The 14199-nt window shown below is 48.7% G+C and overlaps 1 protein-coding gene across 3 annotated transcripts in view; it reads right to left on the reverse strand.

Moving 5' to 3' along the window:
* MYO1C (myosin IC) overlaps window positions 1-14199 on the reverse strand; it is a 269503-nt gene that overhangs the window by 39125 nt on the left and 216179 nt on the right. The window lies entirely within an intron of this gene.

Raw genomic sequence — 14199 nt, forward strand, 5'->3', positions numbered from 1 at the left:
GTGTGATACTGTAGGTCCACTTTACAAAAAGACTGTAACCCATTAGTGGAGAGTAACACAGCTCTATAATGTACAGTATGTGTCCTAAGGGGGAGGGTCTTATTAGTCGCAGCCTCTACTGTGGTAACGCATCAATATATAAGGTAGGAATGCTGCATAGTCCGTGTCAGACTTCAAGTCTTCTAGTTAAAAAGAAATGTTCTGTAGAGATTGGTGGTTTAACTCACACACAGGGCATAGATAGTATTTAGCGCCATGTATTACAGACATACAATGCTTCGCCATTTTAGCCTTTTTCCCCTTCCATACCCCTATAAAACACCCATATATCCACTCTCTAGAGACTGACGTAAGTAGCCACCTATATATTGTGTATTGCATAAATAAAATGATTAAAAGAAATTTTTTTTTTAAAAAAGATTTTTTTGTACTCAATGTAAAACCAATCCATCTGAGTTTGTCTGACCCGGGACACTGAAAACCACTACACACTCCAAAATATGTATTGGGATGGGATAGAACCCAGCCTGCTGTTGCAAACAAGCACAGATTGTCTGAGGGGAGCCGCTATAGGATTAGTAAAAAATAAGATTTTACTTACCGATAAATCTATTTCTCGTAGTCCGTAGTGGATGCTGGGACTCCGTAAGGACCATGGGGAATAGCGGCTCCGCAGGAGACAGGGCACAAAATAAAAGCTTAAGGATCAGGTGGTGTGCACTGGCTCCTCCCCCTATGACCCTCCTCCAAGCCTCAGTTAGGATACTGTGCCCGGACGAGCGTACATAATAAGGAAGGATCTTGAATCCCGGGTAAGACTCATACCAGCCACACCAATCACACCGTACAACTCGTGATCTGAACCCAGTTAACAGTATGATAAATGCAAAGGAGCCTCTGAAAAGATGGCTCAAACAATAATAACCCGAATTTTTGTAACAATAACTATATACAAGTATTGCAGACAATCCGCACTAGGGATGGGCGCCCAGCATCCACTACGGACTACGAGAAATAGATTTATCGGTAAGTAAAATCTTATTTTCTCTGACGTCCTAGTGGATGCTGGGACTCCGTAAGGACCATGGGGATTATACCAAAGCTCCCAAACGGGCGGGAGAGTGCGGATGACTCTGCAGCACCGAATGAGAGAACTCCAGGTCCTCCTCAGCCAGGGTATCAAATTTGTAGAATTTAGCAAACGTGTTTGCCCCTGACCAAGTAGCTGCTCGGCAAAGTTGTAAAGCCGAGACCCCTCGGGCAGCCGCCCAAGATGAGCCCACTTTCCTTGTGGAATGGGCTTTTACTGATTTTGGCTGTGGCAATCCTGCCACGGAATGTGCAAGTTGAATTGTACTACAAATCCAACGAGCAATCGTCTGCTTTGAAGCAGGAGCACCCAGCTTGTTGGGTGCATACAGGATAAACAGCGAGTCAGTTTTCCTGACTCCAGCCGTCCTGGAAACATATATTTTCAGGGCCCTGACAACGTCTAGCAACTTGGAGTCCTCCAAGTCCCTAGTAGCCGCAGGCACCACAATAGGTTGGTTCATGTGAAATGCAGAAACCACCTTAGGTAGAAATTGAGGACGAGTCCTCAATTCCGCCCTGTCAGAATGAAAAATTAAGTAAGGGCTTTTATATGATAAAGCCGCCAATTCTGACACACGCCTGGCTGAAGCCAAGGCTAACAGCATCGACACCTTCCACGTGAGATATTTTAAGTCCACAGTGGAAAGTGGTTCAAACCAATGTGATTTTAGAAAACTCAATACAACATTGAGATCCCAAGGTGCCACTGGAGGCACAAAAGGAGGCTGTATGTGCAGCACCCCTTTCACAAATGTCTGAACTTCAGGTACTGAAGCCAGTTCTTTCTGGAAGAAAATCGACAAGGCCGAAATTTGAACCTTAATGGACCCTAATTTTAGGCCCATAGACAGTCCTGTTTGCAGGAAATGCAGGAAACGACCCAGTTGAAATTCCTCTGTAGGGGCCTTCTTGGCCTCACACCACGCAACATATTTACGCCAAATGCGGTGATAATGTTTTGCGGTTACTTCCTTCCTGGCTTTGACCAGAGTAGGGATGACTTCTTCTGGAATGCCCTTTTCCTTTAGGATCCGGCGTTCAACCGCCATGCCGTCAAACGCAGCCGCGGTAAGTCTTGGAACAGACAAGGCCCCTGCAGTAGCAGGTCCTTTCTTAGAGGTAGAGGCCACGGTTCGTCCGTGAGCATCTCTTGAAGTTCCGGGTACCAAGTCCTTCTTGGCCAATCCGGAACCACGAGTATAGTTCTTACTCCTCTCCTTCTTATGATTCTCAATACTTTTGGTATGAGAGGCAGAGGAGGGAACACATACACTGACTGGTACACCCACGGCGTTACCAGAGCGTCCACTGCTATTGCCTGAGGGTCCCTTGACCTGGCGCAATATCTGTCCAGTTTTTTGTTTAGACGTGACGCCATCATGTCCACCTTTGGTTTTTCCCAACGGTTTACAATCAGGTGGAAGACTTCCGGGTGAAGTCCCCACTCTCCCGGGTGAAGGTCGTGTCTGCTGAGGAAGTCTGCTTCCCAGTTGTCCACTCCCGGAATGAACACTGCTGACAGTGCTATCACATGATTTTCCGCCCAGCGAAGAATCCTTGCAGCTTCTGTCATTGCCCTCCTGCTTCTCGTGCCGCCCTGTCTGTTTACGTGGGCGACTGACGTGATGTTGTCCGATTGGATCAACACCGCCTGACCCTGAAGCAGAGGTTTTGCTTGACTTAAGGCATTGTAAATGGCCCTTAGTTCCAGAATGTTTATATGAAGAGATGTTTCCATGCTTGACCACAAGCCCTGGAAATTCCTTCCCTGTGTGACTGCTCCCCAGCCTCTCAGGCTGGCATCCGTGGTTACCAGGATCCAATCCTGAATGCCAATTCTGCGGCCCTCCAGAAGATGAGCACTCTGCAGCCACCACAGGAGAGACACCCTTGTCCTTGTCGACAGGGTTATCCGCTGATGCATCTGAAGATGCGATCCGGACCATTTGTCCAGTAGATCCCACTGAAACGTTCTTGCATGGAATCTTCCGAATGGAATCGCTTCGTAAGAAGCCACCATTTTTCCCAGGACCCTCGTGCACTGATGTACTGAGACCTGTCCTGGTTTTAGGAGGTTCCTGACTAGCTCGGATAACTCCCTGGCCTTCTCCTCCGGGAGAAACACCTTCTTCTGGACTGTGTCCAGAATCATTCCTAGGAACAGGAGACGTGTCGTTGGAATCAGCTGCGATTTTGGAATATTTAGAATCCACCCGTGCTGACGTAACACTACCTGAGATAGTGCCACTCCGACTTCTAACTGTTCCCTGGTTCTTGCCCTTATCAGGAGATCGTCCAAGTAAGGGATAATTAAAATGCCTTTTCTTCGTAGAAGAATCATCATTTCGGCCATTACCTTGGTAAAGACCCGAGGTGCCGTGGACAATCCAAACGGCAGCGTCTGAAACTGATAATGACAGTTTTGTACTACAAACCTGAGGTACCCTTGGTGAGAAGGGTATATTGGGACGTGGAGATAAGCATCTTTGATGTCCAGAGACACCATATAGTCCCCTTCTTCCAGGTTCGCTATCACTGCTCTGAGTGACTCCATCTTGAATTTGAACCTTTTTATGTAAGTGTTCAAAGATTTCAGATTTAAGATTGGTCTCACCGAGCCGTCCGGCTTCGGTACCACAAACAGCGTGGAATAATACCCCTTTCCCTGTTGTAAGAGGGGTACCTTGATTATCACCTGCTGGGAATACAGCTTGTGAATGGCTTCCAAAACTGCCTCCCTGTCGGAGGGAGACTTTGGTAAAGCAGACTTCAGGAACCGATGAGGGGGAAACGCCTCGAATTCCAGTTTGTACCCCTGTGATACTACCTGTAGAATCCAGGGATCCACTTGCGAGTGAGCCCACTGCGCGTTGAAATTCTTGAGACGGGCCCCCACCATATCTGAGTCTGCTTGTAAAGCCCCAGCGTCATGCTGAAGACTTGGCAGAAGCAGAGGAGGGCTTCTGCTCCTGGGAAGCGGCTGCATGGTGCAGTCTTTTTCCCCTTCCTCTGCCCCGGGGCAGAAAAGAGTGGCCTTTTGCTCGCTTGTATTTATGGGAACGAAAGGACTGAGTTTGAAAAGACGGTGTCTTTTTCTGTTGATGTGAAGTGACCTGGGGTAAAAAGGTGGATTTTCCAGCCGTTGCCGTGGCCACCAGGTCCGATAGACCAGCCCCAAATAACTCCTCCCCTTTATACGGCAATACTTCCATGTGCCGTTTGGAATCTGCATCCCCTGACCACTGTCGCGTCCATAACGCTCTTCTGGCAGAGATGGACATAGCACTGACTCTTGATGCCAGGGTGCAAATATCCCTCTGTGCATCACGCATATATAGCAATGCATCCTTTAAATGCTCTATTCCGACCATGCGACTCCAGCACTACACATCCAGGCTGAGGCGATTGCTGGTCGCAGTATAACACCAGTATGTGTGTATATACTCTTTAGGATATTTTCCAGTCTTCTATCAGCCGGTTCTTTGAGGGTGGCCGTATCAGGGGACGGTAACGCTACTTGTTTAGATAAACGTGTGAGCGCCTTATCTACCCTAGGGGGTGTTTCCCAGCGCGTCCTAACCTCTGGCGGGAAAGGATATAGTGCTAATAATTTATTAGAAATTAGCTGTTTTTTATCGGGGAAACCCCACGCTTTATCACACACCTCATTTATTTCATCTGACTCAGGAAAAACTATTGGTAGTTTTTTCACCCCCCACATAATACCCTTCTTTGTGGTACTTGTAGTGTCAGAAAGGTTCAATGCCTCTTTCATTGCTGTGATCATGTAACGTGTGGCCCTGCTGGACATCACGTTTGTCTCGTCACCGTCGACACTAGACTCAGTATCTGTGTCTGGGTCTGTGTCGACCCACTGAGGTAACGGGCGTTTTAGGGCCCCTGACGGTGTCTGAGACGCCTGGACAGGCACTAATTGATTTGCCGGCTGTCTCATGTCGTCAACAGTTTTTTGCAAATTGCTGACATTATCACTTAATTGTTTAAATACAATCATCCAGTCAGGTGTCGACTCCCTAGGGGGTGACATCACTAACACAGGCAACTGCTCCGCTTCCACCTCATTTTCCTCCTCATACATGTCGACACACGCGTACCGACACACAGCACACACACCGGGAATGCTCTGATAGAGGACAGGACCCCACTTAGCCCTTTGGAGAGACAGAGGGAGAGTCTGCCAGCACACACCCAGCGCTATATATATATATACAGGGATAACCTTATATAAGTGTTACTCCCTTATAGCTGCTGTTAATATATTTATTTGCTGCCAAACGTGCCCCCCCTTCTCTTTTTTACCCTGATTCTGAAGCAGGACTGCAGGGGAGAGTCAGGGAGCCGTCCTTCCAGCGGAGCTGTGAGGGAAAATGGCGCTTGTGTGCTGAGGAGATAGGCTCCGCCCCTTCACGACGTCCTTATCTCCCGCTTTTTCTGTGTAAAATGGCAGGGGTAAAATACATCCATATAGCCCAGGAGCTATATGTGATGTATTCTTTTTAGCCACCTAAGGTATATACTGTAATATTGCGTCTCAGGGCGCTCCCCCCCCAGCGCCCTGCACCCTCAGTGACCGGAGTGTGAAGTGTGCTGAGAGCAATGGCGCACAGCTGCGGTGCTGTGCGCTACCTTAGTCTGAAGACAGGATCGTCTTCTGCCGCCGATTTCACCGGACCTCTTCGTCTCTTCTGGCTCTGTAAGGGGGACGGCGGCGCGGCTCCGGTGACCCATCCAGGCTGAACCTGTGATCGTCCCTCTGGAGCTAATGTCCAGTAGCCTAAGAAACCCGATCCACTCTGCACTCAGGTGAGTCCGTTTCTTCTCCCCTTAGTCCCACGATGCAGTGAGCCTGTTGCCAGCAGGACTCACTGAAAATAAAAAATCCTAAACTAAACTTTTATTCTAAGCAGCTCAGGAGAGCCACCTAGATTGCACCCTTCTCGGCCGGGCACAAAAATCTAACTGAGGCTTGGAGGAGGGTCATAGGGGGAGGAGCCAGTGCACACCACCTGATCCTTAAGCTTTTATTTTGTGCCCTGTCTCCTGCGGAGCCGCTATTCCCCATGGTCCTTACGGAGTCCCAGCATCCACTAGGACGTCAGAGAAATGTGTAATTATCAATCTGTAGTAAAAAGGATATTTACGGTAAGAGACTAAGGGGTGTATTCAATAAAAGTCGGAAACTGCCGTCTTGTCGAAAAGACGGCAGTTTCCGACTGGAATAGGTCGGAAGGGGATCCGACCTATTCAATAGGGGCACATTTTTTCCGACAAGTCGGGAAGCCCGACTTGTCGGAATGCTGTCGGAAAACAGGTGGCTCGGCGGAATACCAGCCGATCCACCTGCTGCTGTCTGAAACATGGCCAAATCCGACTGGTTTTGGAACCACTTTCCAACAAACTCAATCCGACTTGAAAACAAGTCGGATTGAGGTAAGAAGACGGGGAGCGGTGCGGCGGGCTACGGGGATGAGAGGTACCTTGACTGCCGTCCCCCAGCCAGGCACCTCTTTCCCTGTAGTGCCTCCCCCACCGCCGCACACATTACCCCCGCTGCCAGCTCCAGCCGCCGATCGCCACACTGCTGCCCCGCCGGCCACCTCACGCTGCTCTACCCACCGGCCGCCTCACACTGCTTCCCCCACCTACTCATCCCGCCGGCCACCTCACACTGCTCCCCCCGCCTGCTCTCCCCGCCGTCCGACTCACGCTACTCTCTGTTCCCCCCACCGCTGCTGTCGGCGCACTCGGCAGCCACCGACAGCAGCGGCAGGACAGGGCACAGGGAACGGCCAAATCCGACAGTCGGAATCGGCCGCTCTTTGAGTAGGGGTTGTTGGGTCCATTCCGACAACTGCATGTTGGAATGGACCCGACTCTTATTGAATATACCCCTAAATCTCTTTCTGCGAGGTACACTGGTTTCCACAGGGAATAACATCGGGGTGTAGAGTTGGATCTTGATGCGAGGCACCAACAGGCTAAAGCTTTGACTGTTCCCAGGATGCACTGCGCCGCCTCCTCTATAGCCCCGCCTCCAGGCACTGGAGCTAAGTTTCCTTAACCAGTCCAATGTAGTAGCAGGTAAGAGAAACAGTAGATGTTAGTCACATAGACTATAATGCCATACAAACCCAAGAAGCTGAGTCGGTCAGGGTGGGCGCCCTGTGGAAACCAATGTACCTCGCAGAAAGAGATTTAACAATGGTAAGTCTTACCATAAATCTCCTTTTCTGCAGCGGGGTACACTGGGATTCCACAGGGAATAACATTGTGGATGTCCTAAAGCAGTTCCTCATGGGAGGGGACGCACTGTAGCGGGCACAAGTACCCAGCGTCCAAAGGAAGCATCCTGGGAAGCGGAAGTGTCAAAGGCATAGAACATGATGAACGTGTTCACTGAGGACCACGTAGTCACCTTGCACAATTGTTCCGGGACGCGCCACGGCGGACGCCCAATAAGATCTAACAGACAGAGTAGTATACCTTAATAACAGCAGGAGCTGGGAGCCCAGCCTGAGCATAAGTTTGTGCAATCACCATTCTAATCCATCTGGCCAAAGTTTGATTATTCGCAGGCCAGCCATGTATGTGAAAACCAAAAAGGACAAAAAGAGAATCTGACCTCCTGATGGAGGCAGTCCTCTCCACATATATACAAAGAGCCCGTACCACATCCAAAGACTGCTCTTTGGAAGACAAACCAGGAGAGATTAAGGATTGAACCACAATCTCTTGGTTAAGGTGGAAAGATGACACCATCTTAGGTAGATAACCAGGGTAAGTTCTAAGAACTGCACGTTCATGGTGAAAAATCAGAAAGGATGGACGACAGGACAAAGCACCTAAGTCCGACACCCTCCTAGCAGAGGCAATAGCCAACAAAAAAACGACCTTAAGCGTAAGGCATTTAAGGTCCACAGACTCAAGAGGTTCAAATGGAGACTCTTGCAGGGCATTCAGAACAGACAGACAGATCCCATGGAGCCACAGGAGGGACATAGGGAGGCTGAATCCATAAAACACCCTGAGTGAAAGTATGAATGTCAGGAAGAGATGCAATTTTTCTCTGAAACCACACCGACAAGGCAGATATATGAACCTTGATGGAGGCCAAACGAAGGCCTAAGTCCAGGCCTTGTTGCAGAAAAGCAAAAAGTCTGGCAGTAATTCTTAGTAGCACACCAGTAAGAATGCCAGACCCTATAATAAATCCGAGCCGATGCCAGTTTATGGGCTTTTAACTTATGAATGACCGCCTCCGGGAAACCTTTGGCCCTCAGGAGTGAAGCTTCAAGAGCCACGCCGTCAAAGCAAGTCGTGCCAGGTCCTGGTAGACACAAGGGCCCTGAACAAGGAGGTCTGGTCGTTGAGGAAGTAGAAGAGGACGCTCTATCGAGAGACCCTGCAGGTCTGAGAACCAATGCCGTCTGGGCCACGCTGGAGCGACTAGAAGTAGTATTCCTCCTTTTTGCATAAACTTCCATATTATCCTGGGCAGAAGAGACACCGAAGGGTACACATATGGCAGCCGAAAGTTCCATGGAATTGCCAGTGCTTCCACGAACGCTGCTTGAGGATCCCATGTCCTTTCTCCGAAGACCGGAACCTTGTGATTGTGTCGAGATGCCATCAGGTCTACATCTGATAGGCCCGACTTGTCCACTAGGAGTTGAAACGCTTCCAAATGAAGACTCCACTCTCCGGCGTGTACATACTGACGACTGAGGAAGTCCGCTTCCCAGTTGAGGACTCCCGGAATGAACACTGTCGAGATAGCTTGCAGATGGCGTTCCGCCCATTGGAAGATTTTTGACACTTCCATCATTGCCATGCGGCTTCGAGTGCCGCATTGATGATTTATGTACGCCACCGTGGTGGCGTTGTCTGACTGTACTTGAACAGGCCTGTTCTGTATCAGAGGTAGGGCAAGTTTCAGCGCATTGAACACTGCCCGCAATTCCAGAATATTTATCGGGAGGAGAGATTCCTCCCTGGTCCACCGACCCTGAAGAGAGTGTTGCTCCAACACCATGCCCCAACCCGCAGACTGGCATCCGTCGTTAGGAGGACCCAGTTGGAGATCCAGAAGGGACGACCCACGCTCAATTGTTGGTCCTGTAGCCACCAGCTCAGTGACAGACGGACCTCGGGAGTGAGTCAAGGAGATCATTTAAGACCTGATCCAGTGGAAAGGATTAACCGCTGTAGAGGGCGGGAATGAAATTGAGCATACTCCACCATGTCGAAAGCCGACACCATGAGGCCTAGTACTTGCATCGCCGAGTGTATCAACACTCTTGGGCGAGAGGAAGCATCCGATTCTGTCCTGAAGTTTCAGGACCTTCTCTGGAGACAAGAACAAACGTTGGGTGTGTGTGTCCAGTAATGCTCCCAGGTGCACCATGCTCTGAGCAGGAACCAGCGAGGATTTCCTCCAGTTGATGAGCCACCCGTGGGCTTGTAGAAATTGGACCATCAGTTCCAGATGACTGAGGAGAACATCTGGGGAGTTCGCCAGGATCAACAAGTCAACCAGATACAGCAGGATCCTGATACCCTGACGGCAGAGAAGGGCCATCATGACCGCCATGATCTTAGTAAAGATCCGAGGAGCCGTGGTCAGTACAAAAGGCAAGGCATGGAATTGATAATGTAGGTTGCCAATAGCAAACCACAGACATTGCTAATGTGACATGGCAATAGGTATGTGTCGGTAAGCATCCTGTATGTCAAAGGATACCATATAATCCTTGGGTTCCAAAGACAGTACAATAGAGCGCAGGGTTTCCATACGGAATTTGGATACAATGACAAATTTGTTCAAAGAGGTTGAGTATAGGCCGGGAGGATACATTCAGCTTCAGAACCAGAAACAGTGCTGAATAGTATCCTCTGCCTCCCTGAGACAAAGGCACCATCACTCCAGTGTCCAGGAGGGATTGTACAACCAAATGTAGAGTTTGTGCTTTTAACGGATCCAAAGGGATAACCGTCGAGCAAAACTTGCAAGGGGGACGTCTCTTGAAGGAGATCGCGTACCAGTGAGAGAAAACTTAATGCACCCAGGCGTCTGAAGTGGTCTTTAACCATACCTGGTCGAACTGCAGTTGTCAGCCTCCCACCCTGGTGTCCCCCAGGGGGAGGGCCGCCCCGTCATACAGCAGGCTTGTCTTGTTTGGAAGCAGGCTGACGGGCGGCCCAAGAACGTTTAGGTTTGGGCTTAGAGGTTTTGGAAGTGCGAGCCTGTCTCGGGTACACCTGACCCTTTGCTTTACCTGGAGGTCGAAAGGAACTAAAGGATTAGTACTTGGGAGAAACGCAGTCTTGGCTGACGCCAAGTCGGTCACAATCCTGTTCAGATCTTCCCCAAATAGTATATCTCCCTTAAAAGGGAGCACCCCCCCCAGGTCCACCAACCAAGACCGTAACCACAGAATCCGGCGAGCCAAGACAGACGTAGTAGATGCCCTGGCTGTCATAACGCCTGCATCAGAGGCCACCTCCTGAATATAGTGGGAGGCTGTGGTAATATACGACAGATATTGTCTGGCAGTGTCAGAAAAATCAATGTGTTCTATAATGCACACCGAGTGAAAAATATTACTACATAATAGTCAGATAATACGGAGATCTTAGTTGCGTATATCTGCCTGGGGGCTTAACCCTATATCTGCAGATATACGCAACTAAGATCTCCGTATTATCTGACTATTATGTAGTAATATTTTTCACTCGGTGTGCATTAGGGAACACATTGTTTTTTCCTACACAGAATTACCCCTCCCTTTTAGCACCTGAGTGACATCACAATCTGATTGAGCAGCTTACCATTTTGTGCATTGTATTTAGAGAGGCATGGATGGGTCAGCATTAGGAGGGATTGCTGATTCCAGAGTGCCATAGGAGAAGCTAGGGGTATCTCCAGGTAAGCTGGCTCTCAGATGCTGTAGGAGCCATTACCATGTGGCCTTACACTGGGAATTTAACCCAGACATATTTGTAATTATTTATGGGGTGGGTGTGGGGTGCGGTGGTCCCTGTGTCGGTATGGCTGGTCTGCTTCAGGTCGGCACACCCTAACACTTTATTAACACTTATGATTTTCACTATCACTTTGTATATATTTTTGTATTATTTTAATCACACCACTTACATAGCACTTCTGTGCTTCTTATTAACCCTTATTAATTCTCACCTGTGTGCTGACCTGGGGTAGCCGACCTGTGCCGACGTTATGGGGTCCAGCACCCCGGACCCATACCTAGTATTAGGGACCCCCAGTGACGGAGAAGCCTGGTCGATCGGCCTGGGGGCTTAACCCTATATCTGCAGATATACGCAACTAAGATCTCCGTATTATCTGACTATTATGTAGGAATATTTTTCACTCGGTGTGCATTAGGGAACACATTGTTTTTTCCTACACAGAATTACCCCTCCCTTTAAGCACATGAGTGACATCACAATCTGATTGAGCAGCTTACCATTTTGTGCATTGAATTTAAAGAGGCATGGATGGGTCAGCATTAGGAGGGATTGCTGACTCCAGAGTGCCATAGGAGAAGCTAGGGGTATTTCCAGGTAAGCTGGCTCTCAGATGCTGTAGGAGCCATTACCATGTGGCCTTACACTGGGAATTTAACCCAGACATATTTGTAATTATTTATGGGGTGGGTGTGGGGTGCGGTGGCCCCTGTGTCGGTATGGCTGGGCTGCTTCAGGTCGGCACACCCTAACACTTTATTAACACTTATGATTTTCCCTATCACTTTGTATATATTTTTGTATTATTTTAATCACACCACTTACATAGCACTTCTGTGCTTCTTATTAACCCTTATTAATTCTCACCTGTGTGCTGACCTGGGGTAGCCGACCTGTGCCGACGTTATGGGGTCCTGCACCCCGGACCCATACCTAGTATTAGGGACCCCCAGTGACGGAGAAGCCTTGTCGATCGGCCTGGGGGCTTAACCCTATATCTGCAGATATACGCAACTAAGATCTCCGTATTATCTGACTATTATGTAGTAATATTTTTCACTCGGTGTGCATTAGGGAACACATTGTTTTTTCCTACACAAAATTACCCCTCCCTTTTAGCACCTGAGTGATATCACAATCTGATTGAGCAGCTCACCATATGTGCAGTGTCAGAAAAATTCAGAGGTAGCTCTTCCTCGATTGCTTGAACCCATGCTTCAATTCCTTTAGCAGCCCAGGAGGCTGCCATAGTGGGTCTATGTACAGCACCTGTAAGAGTGTAAATAGACTTCAAGCAACCCTCCACACGCTTATCCGTTGGTTCCTTCAGAGAGGTGACGGTGGTGACAGGTAGAGTAGATCACACCACAAGACGGGCTACATGCGAGTCCACTGGTGGTGTGGTTTCCCACTTGTTACTCAACTCTGCAGCGCTAGGATAACGAGCTAGCATCTTTTTAGACATGGAAAATGTCTTTCCTGGAGAAGAACAGGATTCCGACGTATGTCAATTAAATGGTCAGAATGTGGCAAGACTAATTTAGTAACCTTCTGGCGTTTGAACTTATCAGGTTTCTTAGATTTATCAGGAGGATCAATTTCATCATCAATCTGAAGAATCAGCTTGACAGCCTCCACTAGCTCAGGAACATCAACCTGTGTTGTAGATTCCTCAACAGAAGCAGCTGTATCAGCATCTGATGGATCAGTATATTCCCCATCCTCATCTGAAGAATCATCCGAAATATTAGTGGATTGTGAGGAAGAAATGGTCCGCTTAGATGACCATTTGGTCCCAGTAGGGCGAGGGTTAGGTTTTTGATTAACCAAAAACTGATTTAGTTGCTGTAACTGAGTTGACAGAGTATCCGCCCATGGAGGATTAACTACAGGGACAATATGTGGCCGTAATGGCACAGGAGGTCCCACAGGGGGCGTAAGCCGTGTTACAAGCGTAGTCAGCATATTTGAAAAAGCAGCCCAAGGTGGGTCTTGATTTGCCACAGGTGCTGCGGGCTGACTGGGAGGTGCAGAGCACCCAGTACCTGAACCCTCAGCTGAAATCTTTTCCTCAGGTAAAGCTGTGACGTCAGCACTGCATGATGCAGGAGCGTCCGCGGATTTTCCGCCCTGTGTAGCAGACATTATTGGGAATGTAGCCTTAGGGCGTAACAGTACAATATAGCCAGACAACACACTATCAGCGAATAACCCCCTGTGTTATGACCGCAAATCCAGAACACATGCAGAGGATTTAAGTGGTGTGAGGTGACTGAAACACACACTGAAAAATACAAAACAGTATATCCTGTGGGACACTATATGGTACATGAGACCCTGTCGCACTTAACCCCCCAGGGTACAGAATATAGTGATAGCAATGTGTGTGATACACAGAATAGAAACCACACAGAGGCACACAGTCACAGGCACAATGCAGAAATTATTACATAGAAACAATAAAACTGCACTGGACTATAGATATGTATGTATACAGATATAACAATGCACAGTAAATACTGGATGTATATTACAGAATACTTGTACTAAATATTCATATAGTAATGCACTTGTTCTTAACTAACACTGTCTAAACGACATGTAGGGTGGAATTCAAATGTTTGAAAAGTCGGATGGGTGTCTGTTTTTTCTTATTAGATAGGACAAAAACAGACTCCCAACTGACTTTTCAAACATTTGAATCTCCCCCATAGAATACTTAAGTGTCCTGTAAATGCACAGCGCTGATGAGGCAGGCGGCTTTACAGAGGAGACAGTGCCCAGCAGTCCCAGGATCAGCGCAGCTCTGCGAGATGGCGCCCAAACGCTGACAGGGAGTGAGGGTGAGGGAAAGATGCAAGGGGGGGGGGGGGGTCTACAGGTCAGCGCCTTATCCCCTCTGCTGGACTTACTTTACCACCGGGTACTGTGGAGCCTATGAAAACTGGATTTTAGTAAATATGACCTGTGCTCCCTGCCCTGGTGAATATAGTGGGGTCCCTGCACGGCCACAGTGTCCACGCCAGTGGCACAGACCATCTCCTGGGACCGCAACCGGATCGCAATTTCGACGGGTCCCACCTAGGGGACTCACTTACCTCC

Source organism: Pseudophryne corroboree, chromosome 2 (assembly GCF_028390025.1).
Source record: "Pseudophryne corroboree isolate aPseCor3 chromosome 2, aPseCor3.hap2, whole genome shotgun sequence".
Classification (NCBI taxonomy): Eukaryota; Metazoa; Chordata; class Amphibia; order Anura; family Myobatrachidae; genus Pseudophryne; species Pseudophryne corroboree.